Source organism: Candoia aspera, chromosome 4 (assembly GCF_035149785.1).
Source record: "Candoia aspera isolate rCanAsp1 chromosome 4, rCanAsp1.hap2, whole genome shotgun sequence".
NCBI lineage: Eukaryota > Metazoa > Chordata > Lepidosauria > Squamata > Boidae > Candoia > Candoia aspera.
This window is the reverse complement of record NC_086156.1, coordinates 19,108,715-19,129,306: the sequence shown is the minus strand read 5'-3', so window position 1 is coordinate 19,129,306 and position 20,592 is coordinate 19,108,715.

Here is a 20,592-nt window from a genome sequence, read left to right as displayed (position 1 = left end):
AATTACACAAATCAGTCAATCAATCTAAGATTCTTCCTTCTGTCCCTCATTACCACATTACCATATTACCAGTGCTCCCATTACCACATAATGAAGGAAGATGACTCTTCCATTTTAAAGGTAAATATGTTTGAGGAAAAAAAGGTAGTTTTCATTTTAGCAAAGTCAATACTTTCAATGCCATTTTTTTTTTCTTGGTCCTCCCCCTAACCCAATATTGTGACCGTGTCTGTTCCCCTGCCTCCTTTTTTTTCTGTTTTGGCTTGTATAGTTTAGTTTTTTTTTTTAGGTACATAGCTTCTTCTATGATAGTTTACATGAAATGAAATTTGTTAGCTTTGTTCTTAATTGCTAGTATGGTATTATTCCTTGTTTGCATTAAAAAACACAGTAAAATTATTTTTTAAAAGTCAGTAATTAACAGTTCAAGAAAGCCAGCAGCAAAATAATAACCCCTTCCTTCACTATTCCTGGTTGTATGCTCACACATCTATACTTCCAGAAGCTGTTGAATGTCACATCCATCAATCCTAAGTCAGTGCGTCCATCAGGCAGGATGATGAGAGTTGCGGTACAGCACACTATCGGGTCAAATATTGCACATCCCTGGTCCAACATTCTGACTATGAATGTGGAGATTCAGCCCCAAACCCACTGCAAGGGAATCTTGGACTTCTTCCAGTTCTCACCAAATTACTTACTCACAACAGTTGTAAAGATAAAATATGGGGAGAGCCATGTATCCCATCCTCAGTAACTGCTTAGAAAAAGTGTGAGACATAAAAGTAATAATAACCCCATTTTCCAGTGCTTCTGTAGTTCCCATATTAGCTACACAAGTCATTTCCCACTAATGCATTGCATGGCATTGTATTTGTTGAAAACTCCCATCATGCACAGCCAGTGTGTTCACTTAACAAGATGGGAATGGTCACCAAACAAGTCCAGAAAGCCTTGAGTTGTACAGAGCTTGCACAAAGCAAAGTTTATGGACATTTTATGGCTATGGGCTCATTGCTCTGTGTTGTAAATTGAGAGCTGTTTTCCACATGCAAGGTTACTGAGCCAAGATAGTAATGTTCAGAATACAAAATAATGTGCACACTCTTCTTCTGTTGCTAGTTACCTGGGCAAATAAAGGCTATACTTGGGTGGCAACTCCTCTCTCTCTCTCTCTCTCTCTCTCTGTGTGTGTGAGAGAGAGAGAGAGAGAGAGATCTTTGGCTGATGATGGGGAGATTTTTGCTTCCATATTTTATCTGCTTGTCTGATGTGCTAAAAATGCTGAAGAGATGTGTCAAGAGCATTAAATAAGGTTAAGCTTGATTGAACGTGCATCAGGGTACAAGGGGTATGGCCGTAAAATATTAAAGCGAAGCTGGTTTTATCTTTTTCTCCCTCATTGGTTTTGATAACTTCTATATTAAGTAGGAATAATCCTGAAGGAAATAGTTGATGCATATCTCATCTGAATGGAAAAGCAGATTTTATACTTTAAAAAATCTTACAAGGAAACCTGATTTATGTTAACTAGTAGGAAAGATAAAAAATAATTACTTGATGATTTTAAAAAAATACTTGCAAGATGATTGTTAAATTAATACTTTGAGAAAGGCAAAATATCTAATATTCTTAAATATGAAGAAAAAGGTCCATTACAAGAACATCAGAGACAATGCAAATGCAATGGAGAGTTAATTCTTTATGTAATTCTGCAATCTGTTCCTCATCCTACAAAGATGCTTGGGAACTCCTTTTATTATGGCACAATAACAATATAAAAATCAGAAAACTTGAATAAGGAGTTCATAGAGATTTAGAGACCCCCATAGCATCATAGATTTCCTCTTCCCCTTAACCTTGGCTTATCTCTGAGTTGAAGTTAATGGTTGGCTTAAAGAATCAGAACTGATTTTTTAAAGCTGGTTGGTGTTGAGTTAGGTAAAGGCATAAGCCTAGATTGGTTAAGACTAGGTTTAAACAGGACCAGAGTCAAAGGCAGAAATGTGCTTCAGTGATATGGGGTTAGGGTTAAAGTTAGCACCATTTTGCCTTTGAAACTGAAGTTCTGCAGAGCTTGATTAATCACATCCTCCGTTTAAGATGATACTGAAATTAAAATCCAAGATAATTGGATGGGTGCCAGATTGGGGCAAGTGGAAAAGAAAAAGGCATTTAAAGAAAAGGCAGGTTCCTTCTTTCCTTGTTATGCTGCTGCATGATTAGGTTTTTAACATTATGTGACATTTGGCTGTTCTTTAATTTTAATCCCATATTTGGATTTTATTGCATGGCTGTTCTGTTGGTTGGCTAGTCTTGAAAAGTTATGCAGGTTGGATTTGGTTAGTATTTTGGTGGAGGATCACCAGGGAATGCTAGGGTAAAGGCTAGACTGGGAAGTTGAAAAACATTCCAGGAAAAAACAAGGGGAAAATGTTGATATTGTTGCTGTGAAAATTACATGCTTGTGTAAGTCACCAGGCATCAAGCTCAAATTAATTGAGACACCACTTACTTATGTTGAAGGTATGACAAATTTTTACAAGTCAAGTTTTTTTCAGGTGCCTTCCTTTGTTTGTTTGTTTGTTTGTTTATAAGTTTTGTATGGCTGCCCATCTTAGGGCACAATTCTGGGTGGCTCACAACAACAGGTGGAACATACACATTTATAAATGTAATAATTATATGTGTTACAGGAGCTCTCCTGTAGAAGAAGAATGAGAGAGCTGCTTTATGGATTGCAAAGGTAAGGTAAATTTTGTGGTATCAGTAGAGAGAATATTGGAAAAAATGCAGTGTTTTAAAGCAATGTTTCTCAACCTTATCAACTTTAAGATGTGTGGACTTCAACATGCTGGCTGGGAAATTCTGGGAGTTGAAGTCCACACAATTTAAAGGTTGAAAAACAATGGTTTAGACTTTAGAGAATCACGTTGGTGCAGGGTGCCTAATCTGAACAAGCAGGTAGGGCCTAGACAAAATGAAAATTGGTTCAATTTAAATTAATGATTATTCTTAATGCGTTTACTAATTTTCTCTAGCTTTCTTATTATATATTACTACTTGTTGGCAATTTTTTGAGGGGCTCTGAGGGTTATACCAAAGACTTGCTGTGTATGTAAATCATGTGCTCTTGCCATAGTTGATGTTATGTAAAAGCAACTGAGAGTTCCATGGAAGATACAGAATATTATGTTATCATTGTTCCATCTTCTGTCCTGATCAAAGCTAATATGCCATTCTTAAGCTTGGATAAAGTTATAGATATAGTGATTAGGTGTTCAACCTGTGTAGTATCCTTTGGAAGATCACCAGGTGATGTCAGGCTCCCCTTGACCGGGACTCAGTAGTAAATGAGGGGTCTCCTGACACTTCATGGCTTAGCTCAATTTATCAGCTAGACTTGGTAGAAGACTCATTGGTATAGCTTGGCTATACTAGAACCTATATTGTAGACAAGAATGAAGCCTCAAATATAACAGCTGATGGTTCATTTCTTGTGAGAAGATGCACCTGGAAATCTTGAAGCCAAGTGGTTGTTTGTTTACATGATGGGCATCTCCAGCCTGGGAACGCTGGTGTCTGATTTAACCCTTACAAGTGATTTGGGCCAGTCATTCTTTCTCAGCCCAATTTACCTCCCTGGGCTGTTAAAAGGAACCATTGGAGGAGGAAGGGCTACACGTATCACTTTCAGCTGGAAGAAGGGGGTGATATAAATCTAACGAATAAAAAATAACCCATTTTAGCTGAAACTAAGTTCACTCTTGGCATTAAGTATAACTTGAATCTAGAATGAGGAATGATTAACGGTAGAAGATATACTGGGCATGGGAGTCCATGAGATGGGATAAGTAATGTCATGTGTATCATGACATCATCATGCTAATAACTCAAATTACATAATTTGTGTCAAGCATGTGATAACATTGTGATGTGGATGATGTCACCAGGGCTTCTACCAGATGCTGGTGGTGCTGAGCCAGGCTTTTTTAGACTGCCAAATGTCAGATTAATTGACGATACGGATGGATTCAGTTAGTTGCCTTTGTTATTGCTGATTTGAGACTAAGCATATTCATTCTTTGAACTTATGACATTCTGGGATGAGACTATCAAGGATGTCTGTTGATGTTTGGCAAGATGTTTCCCAAGAACAAGCTGCAACTCAAATTGTAAGCAGCTGTTAGCTAAGATAACCACAGATAACCTTTCTTCTTCTGTAAGGAAATGGCTATAAATACTCATTTGTAAAGAATGCAGATTTCATAAGGGCTGCAGATAGAAATCTTTTTCAGTGTTAATGGGTTAACAATTCCCTTTTTATGTTGAGACATTTTTAAAATGACCCTTTGCCCATCAGTCATTGCATAGTCCTGCCTATGGAGCCTAAAATCAATTTATTTTTTTAAATTAATTTTTATTAAAGAAGGTTTTTGCAGAGTAAAACAATACAAATTTAAAGAAAAGAGAAAGAAAAGTAAAAGAAAAGTGATAAGTAAATAGGAAGAAATGAAAGAAAAAAGGAAGAAGAAAAAAGGAAGAAGAAAAAAGGAAAAAAGATATAAAGGAGTAGCTTCTGATCTTATAACTGCATTTATATTTTATCCTCTCTAAAATCAATTTATCTTTTAATCTCAAGCCACCCTTTGACTTCAGCGTTTACCCTGATTGCTCCTATTTGCTCCCTGCAAACATATCTTCATTTCTAGGAGGGCTTTTGCATCAGCTGCAGTTGTGTCTGCTTCTCCCAGTATTATGCCTATTACAATTATATATGTTTTCTGTCTCAAACTAACAGGAAAGTATGCCACTGATTTCTGGCAGTTGTAGCTGGAGGAGGCCATTTAGGATCATGAAGAATGGGGAGATTCAGGACTGGACATGTGGCACTAGGGTCTTAGCTTGCCAACCTGTGTTTATCATATCAGACTGTCTCTGCTCTCTAAACCAAACTTCTAAGATCTACTGAAGGTTTTACAGAACAATCTAATAACCAGTAGTTCTTCTTCAGCTGTAATGGTATGTGAGAAAGTCCTTGGGAGATGGCGGGGGTATGCTGCCTAGGGAATGGTCAGATAAGAGAGGGCATAGCCCACAGCTGCATAATGGACAGAGAAAGAGTCTTAGAAAGGACCCTCCCTAAATTCTCAGACTGTAAAAGAGATGGCGGGAGGTTTGTACTTTCAGGCTTGCAAGATTCTGTTAATATAGCCTTACAATAAAGTAGTATTAGTTCATCTGGTTGTGTTTCCTGTCTGGTCTGCCTGGAAAGGCTGACATCAGCCTAGAGGTGGTTGCTCTTAAGTCATTCTGGTCCTTCCCAGGAAAGCCAATGCCTTCAGTGTGTATCTGGTGACTCTTACTGATAGGATATCTCAAACAGTGCAGAGACAGAAATAGGAATCAGACTCTCCAAGAACAGGTGAAGAATACTAAGACACACATCTCTACTTTTTGCTCTTCAGAGACATCAGCTTGTCTGGAGACCAGCAATTTAATTCAACTTCATTAATAGGAATATTCACTCAATGCATTTATGATGTTTCTTTCATATTCAAATTACATGGGATTGAATTGGTTGTTTCCATTTCCGTAATTCCGTACTGTAATTCCATTTCTTTTTTTGCAGAAGGCACCTATCCATCACATTCATTTCAAATTGTTTAATTTTTACAAACTATATATGATTCATGCAGAAATGGCTAACTTCACCATGAAAGGGTAGCAACACAGGTTCTTTGGTATTATTCAAAAACATAACGTGAAAGCTTGCCATGGTAGAGCAGCTGATTAGCACCTCAAGCTTGTTTGTATCCTTTATTTCCTGTTGTTGAGTGGAAGAGTATGGCAGCTGAAAAGTGTATTAAAAGTGGTAATTTGAATAGGAAATTATATCTTCAGTCCCCTGACACTCACAACCCACCCCTTCCCTCCAGTTTCTTAATTGGCAGGATATTGTGATTTTTACTTTTTGCTTTTGCAAAAAAACTATAACGTTTCCTAATTTTAAACAGCTTGGTTTTAAAATAAAATTAAATGGTCTATATGATTTTATAGCTTTTAAATTTAAAATAGAGCCCTCACTGTTAAATCAAGTGCTATCTGAGAGAAAAAAATATGTTTTTTTAACATTGGATGGTTACTTTGTTATTTTTATTACAGTTCTGCCTTGGAGATCTCAAACAGTTTTACATTATTGCTATTCTGAGATCCTTAGGTATATTGGACTGAGAAAGGGGACATATATTTTCCCTGGTCCTGGTACAGTATTTTAACTATTGCACCATCCTGCCTATGGACTTGATTTTATATAGGTCACCTGTAGGGTTTTTTTAATAAAGTGGAACAATCCAGCAATGGTCATTTTTAGGAACTATTCTTCTCTATGGTTGGAACTCACATTCCCTCTGCCTCAACCCCCAATTTTAGGTCTCCCGAAATCCCAACTGGCAAGTTGCTACACTTTTGTGATCTCCCATCACTCATCCTGCCTTGATGTCAGAATTACAAGGCAGCCTATATGGAGTGCAGACTTTCTTTATGGGAAGTTAGGTGAGTGTAAAAGCATGTCACATGTATGAAAAGTAACATTTACCAAAAATGTTCTTATGACAGCAGGGTGACCTTCCCTTCGCTGTTATGGAAATGTAGATCTTAGCAAGAATAGGTATGAGAGTTCAATGCGAGGTATTTGGAATCTGTCCATATTTAAACAGGGGTTTAAAATTATATATATGACTTCCTTATAGTAGAGATCTTTTAGAAGTGTGAAGTCTCCAAGATCAACTGATGTTAAATTGCAATGTTGCTATGTTTGATTTTATAATTCTAAACCAAAAGATCAAGTAGAGCACTAAGTGATAAAAATAGTTTGAGAGAACAACAGCAAGGCCTAATTTGGTTTAAAATGGTACCGAAGAGGGAACTGTGTTTTCTTCAAATATCCAGTGCAATTGTCTTGAGCTTTTTAAAGAATGCAGTCTTTTCTTTCTAACTTTTGTGGCTAAAATAGGCATCGTTACAAGAAGATTGGAAGGGAGCCAGTACGATCATATTTTAATAAAAGCAAATCTAAGTCTGCCAAGCATTGAAGGAATGTTAGCTGGTCAATTAGTAGATTTATTTTTTTTAGTTAAAATGGATCATGTTCTTTTTGTCTCTATATTTATATATGAGGGCTTCTCTCATATACAGTATATACATCAATACAATATGACCATATTTCATATAATTGTCCATATATAATCTATGTCTGTAAGCAACTTGTTCATAAGTCATGAGTAATATTAGGTCTTCGATCCACTGAGGAACTGTGGCCATACATTTGTCTTATACATTTATCTTTTCAATATTGAAGGACTAGTTTCATAGAAAGTAAGAACAGTTATCCAGCCATCTATTTCTGTTGTCCAGCCATCTATTTCCATGTAATAGGTATGTAATTCAAAAGAATATCGACATGCAAAAATATTAGTCCCTCTCCAAATAAATAAATAAAAAGCAACAAAAAATCTGATCTTGTTTAGCATTGGATGGGAAAACACCAGGAAACCTGAGACTTGTAGGCTAGTTGGAGAAGTTGAAAAATCATTCCAGAAGAAGGCAGTTGCAAATTACTTCTATATTGTTGCCAATAAAATTACAGGAATAGTCTGTGTAGTCAGCAGGAGCTAAAATATAGACCAATTAATTATATGATATAACAAGACATTTTAGAGGATGAATTAGCATTGCTATAAAACTCAGGCCTATGTAATAATCTCCCTGAATTCTGATGGACTGTCGAGTGATGTATAACTTTATGTAACTAGAATCCAACAACATTTTGGCAAAAACCATTATAACACTCCACTTGAAAGATACTCTGTGCTTTTTCAACCCTACCCTGCTTTCTAAATTCTCAGCATGTTATGTCTGAACGGGGAATTCCTGTGTGAGTAGGTCTCCAACAGATAGGAAAAATGAGGTCCTGGAATAGTTTAGGAAGAGTATTAGATTCTTGGGTGATTGACTGAAATCAAAAGTCATCCTTTTCCTAAGCACAAATCACAGAATTGTCTTTAACAAGATTTGTTGAAATGAAAGGAATAGGGTTATAAGAATTTCCAGAACTACACTATTTCCTATTAGATCCAATTTATCTCTTAAGACTTTAGGGTGGGGCCTCTTGTAATTTCATTTCTAATGGCTTTTCTCTGAACTGGTGAGAAGGCAGGTCTTTATATTGCAGATGGTGGAGGGGGGATGATGTTGATAGATAGATAGATAGATAGATAGATAGATAGATAGATAGATAGATAGATAACCTTTCAGTTGTCTACTTATAAAACCACCTCTTGCATTCTTACCAGTATGGGAACCAATCCTTAGAATGGGATGACAAGGTTCCTGTATCAGTTATTAATTTATGAAAGAGTGGAAGATGGAACACTGAAGTAAATGGATAATTTTCATAATAAAGGTAAGCAGGACTAAGCAATATTTAAATTATCAGTAAAAGCGATTCAAAATAAAGCAGTCTTATACCTCAGTTGTCATGAGAACGTAATTATTTACAAAAGGTACCATGCAACCACCTGCACATGGGCCTTGGTGAATATCATTGGATAGTCCGGACGAAGAGGAAGGAACAGGTTTCCGTCCCATTTAGCTGCTTCCAAACATTAAGTGTTATCGCAGAAGTAGAAAGATACTGCATCTGTGGCTTTGGGATGTTTTAACTAATTGCTGCTTGTAGTATAGGAACCTGAACAGTGTTTAGTATTAACTAGAGTTTATTGAAACAAGCCAAATTCAAACGATGGCTTATTTCAGACTGTGCTGCAGTTCCCAGTTCAAACATGGCAAGCCATAGGTTGCGGAAAGTGGAAAGGGACGTTCCCGTTTTTCTCCTTGCAGCTACGACGATGGAGGGAGGGGGGAGGGGGAGAGCTAGAGTTCATTTATGTCACTCCAAACAAAAGGAAGGGTATCCAAGAATGCTGAAGCGGAATTTGAACAGCAGTGAGCACAGCTGCCTCCAGTTACCATCAGAAACCAAAACACAAGCAGCCCTCTGGGTCCCTTGCTCCTCCTCTCTCCCCGCCTCCTGCCGTTGGACAATCGCTTCATTGAAAGCGATAGCTGCATCTACAAAGGGATCACAGTGGCTGAGGGACAGTGGCGGCTGAATGTTCCTTAAATAGATTCTCAGCACAGAGAGGAGCTATCCTTGCTGCGTCTCGTCTTGCTTAAGACCTCTTTGTAAGGTTTCGCCAAACTAAGGTTGGCTCTGTCCGTGCACCCTATAGAATAGACCAGGAAGCGGCTCTTCCTGACCCACTGTATGTTTTGAAGTAAAAAGATGCTCTATCCCACGTAGAATTATATTTGCTTTTTTCCATATTGTTTGCCAAGATACGATGGTCACTGCACACTTCGTACGGGCTGCGCTGCTGTTACTCAGGTTGCTCTTCCAGTCTTTGCTCTTTCTCTGGGCGGGGCCTGATTCCAGAGCAGTTTGTGCTCTGCACAGCCACTTCCTCATTCGTGCAAGTAGACCTAATTCGGTAACACAGAGCTAAATTCCTTCCCCTACACTTCGAAGTACAACAGGATTGGCTTCTTCCTCTGTTAAAAAAAAAAGGGGGGGGGAAGCCTTTCGTTTATGTACTTGCACTCTCTTCCTATTGTGGCAAATCCAGAGTGTAGCTACTCAAAGGGCCAATTTACACAAGTTTTTTCTCTCTCAGGGTTTGAGCTTCTGCTCACTTGTGCAGCACACAGTGGGCTCCTCAGTCTTTTCTCCTTCATTGTGCACTCTCTATTTTTCCCCAGTAATTTTGGGTTGCCTGTAACACGTGTTTCAGCTGAGTGGATCTCTCTAGTGAGAGTGGGCTGCAAATTATAAAAACCCTTTGGCAACATTCCCTTAGATTGGGAACTGGTGGAGAATTGGCAGGTAGAAAAGCAGTGGATTTCCTCCCTCCCCCCCAACTACTTTGTACTACAGTATGCATTGATCAAGTTGCATACAGGTAGTCCTCACTTACAACTGTCTCAGTGTACCCCTGGTCATATCATCGCAATTTGGATGCTTGGCAACCAATTCGCATTTATGACCATTGCAGCATTCCGTGGTCACGTGATTGCCATCTTCAACCTTCCTGGCTGGCTTCTGGCAAGCAAAATCAATGGGGAACCGTGTGATTTGTTTAACGACCACATGGTTTGCTTAATGACCGTGGTGATTCACTTAATGACTGCTGCAAAAAAGGTGGTAAAATTTAGTCAGATTCACTTAATGACCATTTCACTTAGCAACCAAAATTCCAGTCTCAATTATGGTCGTTAAGCGAGGACTACCTGTAGCTGTAAATAGTTGCACTGTATTTTAAAACTTACATTGGTACCCATTTGAAATGGCAACATAGCCTCTTGTTTTTCTTGTAGTTGATGTTATATGCTGCCCTTTGCCATATGCTTACAGTGTAAAATCCTAACAGTGAATACATGGTACCTTTCAAACTCTGCCTGCTTGTTGGAGGGTGGGCAACGATAGGAACCAATCCAGACATGCATGGAGCTGAGATGTGAATTAAAGTGAAATGTATTACTGTTTTCAAAGGATTACAGTAAAGAACTGGAGCAGCTTGTGTTCAGGTGCAACGTTCTGTTCCTCTTCTAAGTGAGCGTACGTGTGAGTACTTAAGTATAAGCCTAACTTAATAAAAATATGCTCCATAGATTTATCAAAGGCCTCTGTCTAAAAGTTCCATACAATTTTGCCAGCTCCCGCAGTTGTGTGTCTAATTGCAGCCTCCGGGTGGTTCTTCTTCCCTTCTTCTCTTCTTCCAACCACTTCTCTTGGAGTCTGTCAGATGCGCCCCGGCCCTCTTCCCGCTGCAGAGCCCTCCAGCCTCTTGGTCCTCCGTTCACCTGGTCACCAACGGCATCTTCTGTAAACCCTGGAAGAAAAACTCTCCCCACTTCCTACCTATTTTGGCTGTTACTTACTTCGGCTCCAGAAAGAATACCTGCCAGGGTGCTGTGCTCCTAGAATCAAAGATTATCTTCTGTCTACATGCCTTTAGCTGTGACATTTACAGTGCTGAGAAGAACTTTTTGGGGGGAAGGGGGGCATCATGGCAGCTCATCCTGCCACACTGCTTTTCTCACAACTGCAAAACTGCATTGATATGTGGTGCTTGGCAGTTTTATAAAAGCACAGGATATTGCACTGTATTGATTAAGACCATGTGCTCACCAAGTAGCAATTGCTTTTGGAAGGAGTATTGGCAAATGAATGCCCAAGAACATCTGCAGGGGTGGGGTGTAGAAAAAGTTAGGATGTCAGCCATAATCGTGTTCTTGAAGCCCCACCCCTTTTTAACATGAGTCATATATGCCATGTGTCAGCCCTTTGAGTTAGTCCAGGCAAGAAACCAAAACCGTGGGAACTAACACTACCTTTATTGTAAGGTTACAGTGACAAATTCTTGCAAGTCTGAAAGCTCTTCTCCCCCTCCCCTGCCTTTACTTTCCAGAGAACTAGGGAGGGTCCCTTCTGAGACGCTTTCTCCACCCGCATTCCTTCTGTGGGCTGAGATATCTCTTATCTGACCATTGGCTTGGCTGTGGCTATTCCTCCTGTCTCCCAAGGTTATTCTCACAGCCCCTTATGCTATGTGACATACCCAAAGCAGGATGAGGCTTCTATCATGTGGTCATGACCACCATTTTGCCTTTTTTGACACCCATTGGACACCCCTATCTCAGGAACTGAAAGGGGTTCCAGTGTAGATTTTGACCAAGTCTTACTTGGGATGAATTAAAAATTGCAATGGCAGGGTCGGCAGTTTTCTTTCTGACGCTTTTTAATATTGAAAGGGCATTGATCAGCTAACATAAATCTTTATATCCATTGCTGCCTTGTTTTACAGTTAGTGCTGAGCTTCTGACTTATTTTTACCATCTCTAGCTTGATGCTTCAGAAGTCATAAACAAAGTGGTTTGGAACTAAGCAGAATGAATGTTTTTTTTGCTTGAGAATGAAGGTGCCTTGTCTGGAGTTGAGTTACTGAGCCATGCTACCCACAGGGAAAGCTGTGCATCTGATGCAGGACATGCCTGCAGCATTCCCACCATGCCAGCTGCAATTGAGCTGCTCAGGAAACCAACGCCTGGGGAATTCTGGGAATTGAAGTCCACACATCTTACAGCTGCTAAGGTTGACAAACACCATCCTAGGGTTAACCCAACTTGCATTTGCTCAGTGTCGCTCTCACTGGGATCCTGGTGTACCAGTGAGAGTGACCCAGTGCAAAAGCAAGCCGGGTTAACTCTCTTTTGGATAGCTTGCAGTCCAAATTGGTTGAATGTGCTAAGGGCCATTGAAAATCCAATGACCAGTAGAAGGTGTACTTACTACCCTCTGTGTACAACAGTATATCAGTTTGAACCCTTAGCTTGAGCACTGGATGATACAGTGTCTGAAGATTCTTAGGGACTGAGAGGGTTTAAATGAAATACAATATTAACTGGAAATATGGGACATTTTAGCCTCCAGCTGTGTAGGAAGGCCAAGTGGTTCCCACTTACTTTCCTCTTAATGGTTACAGGGAGAGATAAAAGCAAATTTTACACATGGCTAGTGACCCCCTTCCAGTGTCATTTGACTCATTTCTCAATGATTTGGCAGGAGCTACTCTTTGGCAAGTGCTCCTCTGATCCCTAACAAAGTTAGGACGCTTTGGAAGAGAGTTTGAGTAATGATTTTAGAAAGGGGACAGGAGATTTTCATCTCTGCTCATTTGCGCTGTTATCCCATGCTTCTGAGCAATATTTTAAAAAATGTTGTGTATGAAGCAAAGCATTTCAAGTCTTTAGCTGTTGTAGGGATTGTGACAATTGTTTGCATTGCTCGGGTTTTTGTACTGACATCAGGATGAAAGCATCACTAGATAAAAAGAGTCATGTTAAACGTGTAGGGGGAAGTTTGGGAGGCAATTCTGTACTGAAGTCATGGCAGGTGGCAAAATCTAGGGAGCTTGGCTGATACAAAAAAATCAAAGAAGCTAAGCAGGCTTGGAGCTGGTTTGTATTTGAATGGGAGACCACCAGGTTGTAGGGCCTTATGCTAGACTGGGAAGCCAGAAAATGTACTAGAAGATGCACATTACTGCCAAGAAAACTACGTGGGCATGCAAACATGATAAATAGACTGTCTGATGATATCCATCAAGAGTCAGTTGCAGTTGTTACAAAAATGAGAGTTCTTGCTTATACTTCCAGAATTACAGCATTTTAGATTCATTTTAGTATGATAGTCTTTTCTAGTCTGTTCTCTGCATTGCATCTTCCACACTTAATTCTCATTCTCCCAGCCATATATGCCAACATCTATAACCATAAAATGTAATTTATCCGTAAGATATGGTTAATATTGTGAGAGTAATTCTGTAATGAAATGTTGCTTCTAGATAGCCTAGTGAAAGATTGGAATGGTTTCTCTTTGCTTTAGAGGACAGGGTGTGTTCGGAAACAAATTAAATATTAAATGGAAAAATTACACTGGAGCAGTGCCCAGATTCTCAAGCCCAGCTGCCAATAAACTAATAACTGGGCATCCTCTGCTGCAAGTTTTTAATTTAAATCATACTGGGGAGACCAGGGTCATCCATTTGGGTAAAAAATTCAAGATGGTGGCCTCAAACTTGTGACTGAACCCCCCTGTTTATGAGCACCATATGCATGACATATGTAAAAAGTGGTAGGTGATCATGCCTTCATGGCTACCATCCTGACTTTTTTTTGACTGCCCAGCTTGCAGACCCCGCTGGGAAGATAAATTTTTGTGCGCCCAGTTTTCTCTAGATCTCTTCCTAGGCATGTACTTATACAGGCCTCAGTGTTTGTAGGAACAGGTTAAAGTTTGGCTGTATTAGGATGGGGCTGATGGAATGGAAGAGGCTGCTCAGTGCTTGCATAAGGCTTGTTTTCAATTCAGTCCATTGTGATAGAAAGGAACATTATTATTTGGATTCCCAAATAGTTTTTAAGTTGTGGTTTGTACCTTGGTTTAAATCTAATTGTAAGCCACAGTGGGGAAGGGTGATATGCATCATGGCATCCCGTAATATCAACGCTTACAAACAGCAGTGGCTGGATTTATACAGTATACAATATGTTAATCCAAAACCAAGGAAATCATAAGGGTTGGTGCAGTGTGCGAACCAAGACAATGTGGGTATGCATGCGTACTTTGCTATCCCCAACAGAAGCCAACTACAACCTAACTAAGCATGGTGTGTTCTGATGTTCTGACTTTCAGAATTCCTACCTAGCAAGGGATGTGTAGTCCCCACAAAAATAGAGGGTAGGTGGGGCAAGGGTGGCTTATGCTATTTCTGTAAGAACATTAAATGAATCCAGTTTCTTTCTAGTTATGAGCCCACATAGTATTATTGGTTTTCGGCACAAGAATCTTTTCAGTGGAATCTTTTATGTGCTGAACAGAGAAGTATATCAGAGGCATCAACAGTTGCATAACAGATCAGCTGCAGAGAACATCAGTCTTCCTCCACTGAAGAACGAAAGGATATCTTTTTCCTCACATCTTGCCTTAGAACCGATATCCTTTGCACCCCTGCTGAAAGGTAGCTCCCAGAGATGTCAGAAAAGTTGAGCTGGTGGCCACAACCATGTGATTGAAGCTCCACCTCTTTTATGTGCAACACACATAAAAAGGGTGGGGCTTTGATCACACAGTCACTGTGCCAGCTTGCCTTTTGTTTATCTCTCTTACAGATGGCCTGTGGCGCCAGTTTCTACCAGGAAGCATTTAAAACAAGAAGCAATAACTAGTTTTGAGAAAGATTTAAGGATGGAAGGTTCTGGAGATGTTTCCCCCAGAACACCAGACCAAACCAAACCTGGAAATGATTAAAGCTGTCTTTCTGGTCAGTAAACTATTTGAAATAAGATTTGAGTATTGCTTCATTTTCTTGTTGGATAGTTATGCAGTTAAGCCTTAATGCAATTAGAAAGAATTAGAACCCTTGTCAGTTGTTAGAGCTGGAAAGTCGATAATGGAATGAACTGAGCCCCAGTACCCGGGTATGAATCCAGGTATGTTGACAGCTATTTCTGGGAAGCTCCAATGTCTTGAAAGTTGTGATAAGTCTTCCATAATTAAACTGATTTGAAAGAAACTAGGGTTGTCAAAATTAGTTGACAGAATTACTATGTAATCCACCATATTCCTTTGGATATATCAATTCACAGTTCTTCATGATGGCTGAAAGAATGATCTTCCTGGGAGATATTAAGGAATTATTTTGTGAATTTGTGGATCTGTATATATGCCCCTTACAACTCTGTGTTTCTACATCACGCAAGAGCCATACTTATTGTGTCTGATCACAGCTATTTGTTGCTTGCTGAGGGTTTTTTTTTTAAAGGAGCTCTTAATTTTATGGAGGGTTGCATATCACACGTATCCTTATTGTACTAATAACATCTTTTGCAGCTCAACTGCCAGCATCTCATGCACAAAAAGGCAGGAGACTGGAAGGATCTTCCAGTTTTGCAAAAGACTAGAAAAAGCTTTAGGAAAAACCAGCCAGGAGGAAAACCACCTACTGTATTGCCATGCAAGCATAGAGTGAGATCCAGACATTGCCCAATTCCTGATTGGCAGAATTTTAGCTATGGACATCTCTTATTATTTGTTAAATTTACATTTGGCCATTTTCCCAGGAGCAAAAGGAAGCAATATAGCACCACCTCCTCTAAATTTCCCCCCACAGTAATGATCCTGAGAGACAGTGACCAGCCCAAAGTCACCAGTGAAATCAACAGCTGAAGGCGAGTTTGAACCCAGGTCTCTCCCATTGCTGTCTACAACGTAACTACCTTTCACCCTGCAGATCTCATAGGTTGGTATCTGCAATGTAGACCCTTTAATAGTTATCCCTCATGTTCTGTATTCCCTGAGTGTGTCCTATGTGCAGAAAGGTGAACAATAAGCCATTAAAGTAAATGAGAGTGCGTAACAGCAGAGCATTCTTTCTTCCTGAAGTGGGTTTTGCAACTTTTTTTGAGGCCTTTGTTAAAAATAAACACAGACTGTTTTATTTGTGTAAGCTTCTTGGTGCTATTATCTATAATTAATAGAGCTAACTTTGACTGCATTTCTGCTGAATAATGGTTCAACGATCAGGCTTCCTGTCTCCTGGCTGAAGCCAAGTCCTACAGCAACAGCACCTGCAGAAATCAAAATTCATTGAAAAGAATTTTAAATCCATAATTGCTTGACCAGATGATGTATTGGACTTTAAATCTTCTAACAGCTACATTTTATTATCTACCTGAACCAGCTGTTACATTATAGAACTCAGATCTGTTCTGGAGAACCGAACTAAATATTCTATTTTTTTATTCCTACGTAAGTAATTTGTTTTTCAGTTTTGAAAATGTACTCTTTTTACAAATTAAGTAGGGAAGGCATTTGTAACGCTCTACGGTTGTCAAAAATAGGAATGTCATGAGTTATCACCAAGGTCCTTAGTACGACTGAGCTATTATTTTAGTTCTGGATGATGTTTTTATGAAATACGTTTTTATGAAATAAAAAACTGATTATTTTTTAACTCCTCCTGCCACATATTTATGCATTCGCTTCTAGGGTTATATAAATGGAAAATATTTCTAGATATATGGAAGGTTTACTGTTTTAAAAGGACTTAATTAAGGACACAGGTTGCGCATAAAGCAGAATGCAATTACTGAAAAAAAAAATGACAACAGTGTTGAAATGTCATCCTTCAAACAGGGGATCTATTTCTGGATTGCTTCTCTATACCCAGTAGGTTAATTCTGGATATTAATGAGTATGTTTTACTCAGTGCAGTGTGTCACTAATACTCAGGTGAATAAGAGGTAATTGCTAAAATATATGGAACAAATACTGGTGTGGGAATTCTGAAACTTAGCCCAGAAAATGATAGTGTTTGTTTCCAATGAAGAGGAACTTCAAAAGTCCATTGTAGACATAAAGCTACATGCACAGGACTGCGTACATGAATCCAGTAAGATGATGCAGCCCCAAAAAGTGATTTTCAGGACATACCAGCATGAGCATAGCACCTGCACGGAACACCTTAAAGTAGTGTTTTTCAAACTTGGCAATTTTAAGATATGTGGACTTCAACTCCCAGAATTCCCCAGGCAGTAAACACTGCTTCAAGAACAGTGCCCATTCCCGGGAGTGCCCAAAATTGCAGAGGGCAGCTCCTTGGTGCCAGGCAAAAATGCAGCTGCTTTAAGGTGTTGCAGACAAATAGTAATTCACACTCCAAAAGCATCTTTTGGAGACTGAAGCCAAAGCATCGTGTAGCCCTAGAATCCACTGTTTTTAACTATGGTTATTTATGTCCGCATAGAAAAACCTTACCACGTTATGTGCTAAAAAGCCTCTATTTTAACTAGGTTCAGTTCCTTATTAGACTGGATTGTAACTTAGTCAGCATTAATCACAGTTAACTTTTCTGTATCCCTCATTGATGGGCGTTTTAATTGTTACTTATTGTTCTTAACCCAGGGAGTCCCCTTTAGGAAGTGTTCTTATGTTGCTTGGTCGCTGTTTTATATTTATATATGGTATATGTTTTAATGTTATGTGGGTTTTTTCATTTCCTGTTGTTTATTTATTTATTTCAATTTATATGGCCGCCCATCCCAAGTTCATGACTCTGGGTGGTTAACAGTAATTGAAAACAGCATGAAAAACAAAACAGTAAAGAACAAGAGCACACACACAAAAACACAGCTGAGGCAAAAAACCACAACCCAGATCAGCACAGCCATTGCATAGGCTCAGACACACCCCTGGATCCCCAAGCTTGGCAGCAGATCCATGTTGTTTTTGTTGTTGTGCTCTGCCCAGAGTCACGTTGTTTGAGTTGGGCAGCCTTATATATCTATATATAAGGCTGTCCTTATATGCAAGCAAGCAAATAAATAAATAAATAAGGGAGCAGTGGCTCTCCATGTGTTGCTGAGGTCAAACTCTTGTCTTCTTGACCATTGGCCATCCTGGGGCATTAGAATTGATGTGTGACAACCAGTAGAGGATTGAAGGTTCCCCCCTTCCCCATATCTAAGGAGACCTACTTTTAATATAATAAAATACCTCCCACTTTTGAGGGAGATGGGTGGTGATGAAATTCGAAACATTAATTAATTAGTTAGTTAGTTAGTTAGTTAAATAATATGCTTTCTTCTGACTAATATCCAGTAAGCACAATGAGACTTGCCAAAAAGGTGAACTCTTTTGCAAATAACATAAACTCCTGGTGACTTTATGGACACACTTCTTGGAACCATCTTGCCAACAATATAAATGTGGCTTGCCATTGTTATTTTCAGGGTTATTTTTTCAGCTTCCCAGTCCCGGTATGGTGGTCTCCCATCCAAGTATGAACCAGGCCTTACCTGCTTATCTTCAGAGCCCAGACATGGTCAGGTGTTGTCACCTGTAGAGACTTATCTGTGAGTAAATATGCTTAAGGTGATAACACATGACTTTGGGGGGGCAATGATCCTTCTTCGGCAGGAGCTCACCATCCAGCATTTTCCTGTGGTTATAGTCTTGCTTGTTTGCAGCCCCATTGCAGGCTGGAATTTTGGCTGCATCAGACAAACACAATTGACATATTGACAGCCATAATTTAAAAAAAATTGTATATTGAGCAAGCCGTGGGTACTTTGTCTACACATAATGCAAAATGTAAAGCATGATTTAGAAATTGCATTGGCTAAGTTCACATATTACACAAGGCCAACACTGAGTTAACCTTCTTAGGGTTGTGCAATCTGTGAACCCCACTGTGGAGTTACTGCTTTGAAGCTGAACCCAAAAGAGGTGCTGTATAGGAAGATGACCAAATGGACTTCATTGATTCATTCATCCTGATCACTGCAGTGCTTTGTGGGGGACGTGGTAGGAAAGAATAAAGTGTGTCATTTCAGACCTAAGGAGGATATCCCATCAGTCTTAAGTAGGAAGCCAGAGAGATACAAACAGAAATTTTAGCAGGAGCTAAAATAGGAAATAAAAATAAGAACACAGTTCTCATGCATGTTTGCATTTCTACATTACAGAAGTGTTATGCCATTTTCCTTCTTAGTGGCAATTATACTTCTGGGCTGGGAACCTGCTGGGCATGAACAATTTTCCCTTGGTCCACATCCAGTTGCTTGGCTGTTATCTTGTGTTCTCGTTTTCTTGTAATCTCTATTGCCCTTTTGTCCTCTGTTCTCTTCTTCCCTGCACGGCAAGCAGTCAGTCACCAGCTCTCTGTTCCAATGTTTCCCAGGCTCCTGGCGCCAAGCTGGGGAAGGATGTTTTTTCAGTGCCGTAATCTAACATTGTATTAAGCAGGTTGCAGTATTCTGAGACATTCTAGGAGTGAATGGATTGCTCCTATATCTTGTTGTGGCATAGTGACATCTACAGGAGATCCAGAGTACTTATGGTGGTTTAAATGTCACCTGTAGCAAATTAGTGTTTCTCAGCCTTGGGAACTTTAAGATGTGTGGACTTCAACTCCCAGAATTCTCCAGCCAGCCATGCTGTCTGGAGAATTCTGGGAGTTGAAGTCCACAGTCCTTAAAGTTCCCAAGGTTGAGAAACACTGGTATAGATATTTATAAGTTAAGTAAAATCATTTAGATGCATTCAGGGAAAACGCTGTAACCTAATGCATGTTTTACTGTACCCCTCTATTTTTAAACCAAGCAGAGGACTAGAATTTGAAACAGGATTTCTAATTTAATTCTAAACAAGCCAGTGTAACAAAGTTTGTGGTATAAATTTTTGCCACTCATTGCTAATTTCCTTTTTTTAACTAGCGTGAAACTGTGTCCGTACTGGGTACCCAAGTCTGTCTTTAAGGCACTGACATGGTTTTAAAGAATGATATTCAATACTTCTTCGATTAAAAAAAAAATGGAAGAATTTTCCTTTTGGCATAGAAGAATCCTATTTCCTAACTTAATTTTGTCATTATTGCATAAATGGAGCTGCTATAAGCAACTAGGCTGCAGAATGGCCCTGCTTCTGATGGGTCACTGATGCAGACAGTGAAAAACAATTAGTTAATGAGAACAACACGAAGGGAGGGGAAGGGCTCAACTTTATGTGTGGCCTCTGACATGGAGAGGGATATTCCTTTTGATCTCCTGCAGGGGATACCAATATTGCTTATTGTGGTTATAATGGAAGTCATTTTGGAGAATTAGCTTGAAAAGCTAATAATATTTAATGAGTTAGCGCTGCTTCTGTAGCATCTTTATGAGCACAGACTTCTCTTAATGACCAGAGAAGATATTTTACCTTTTCTCTTACTTTAGGGCGCAAATGAGCATAAGTTGTTGCAGGAAGCATCTCTAGAAAAAGTCCAGCACGAGTAATGGGCTGCCCCACTTTCAAAGTCACCCCACTCAGCCACAGAGAATTTGGAGTGACTAGTTTGGTTGTGTGAGAGGCAGGAATCAAGTACTCTGCGTACGTACTCTTAACTCAATTTTCTCACATTCTCCAGTTGC